Source organism: Bombyx mori, chromosome 11, assembly GCF_030269925.1.
Source record: "Bombyx mori chromosome 11, ASM3026992v2".
Classification (NCBI taxonomy): domain Eukaryota; kingdom Metazoa; phylum Arthropoda; class Insecta; order Lepidoptera; family Bombycidae; genus Bombyx; species Bombyx mori.
Window position 1 is genome coordinate 17,517,533 of NC_085117.1, and position 806 is coordinate 17,518,338.

The window sequence follows — 806 nt, forward strand, 5'->3', positions numbered from 1 at the left end:
AAGTTGCAAAGAAACTTCTTTTTTTCTAGTCACACTTAATTTTCTAAGCGACGATTTCATCATAACACAGCGCGTTCGAAGGTTGTGCAGTAAAAATGCCGCTGCTAACTTCTCCTTCTGATAGCGCGAGACTACAGCATTGTCTTATAGACATACACACAAATACTTGATAAGCAGCTGTGACTAGGTATGCGATATCATTCCCCCCCCCCTCTCTCTCTCTCTCTCTCTCTCACACACACACACACACACACACACACACTTCTAATTCAATAAAAACGGTACTATTGTAAAACTCTGTGTTTAAAATATTACACGCAGTATTTCAAACATATAACAATCATTTAAACTTTTAAAACGAAAGCTATGAACTAAAAACAAAATCTTCTTGTACGTACTACTTACTACAGAATATATTTTTAGATGATGGAGCTCATCACTTTCTTGGAGCCTAATATTTATTTTCTATTTTATCTTCAAACCATTCATCTCCCTGGTCAAGTTGTGATATTAATGGTCAGTTTTTTGGAAGAAACGTGGGTGCGTACGGTCGCAAGGAAATAGCTGTGTGTTAACATGATAAATATAGAGCTGTGTGAAATTCTTCACCACGCCTTTGAAATATAGGGTGTATAAATAGTAAGGAAAAGGAAAATATTACTCGTTTGATAAACATTAAGCATCAACGTTTTTTGTCATTTCCATGAACCAATTTAATGCGTGGCGTACTGTCAACTACAGTCGCCCCCCCCCCCCCCGCGTTCACTCGAGGCCATTGACCCCGCATGTCACTCGTCTAGTGCGTG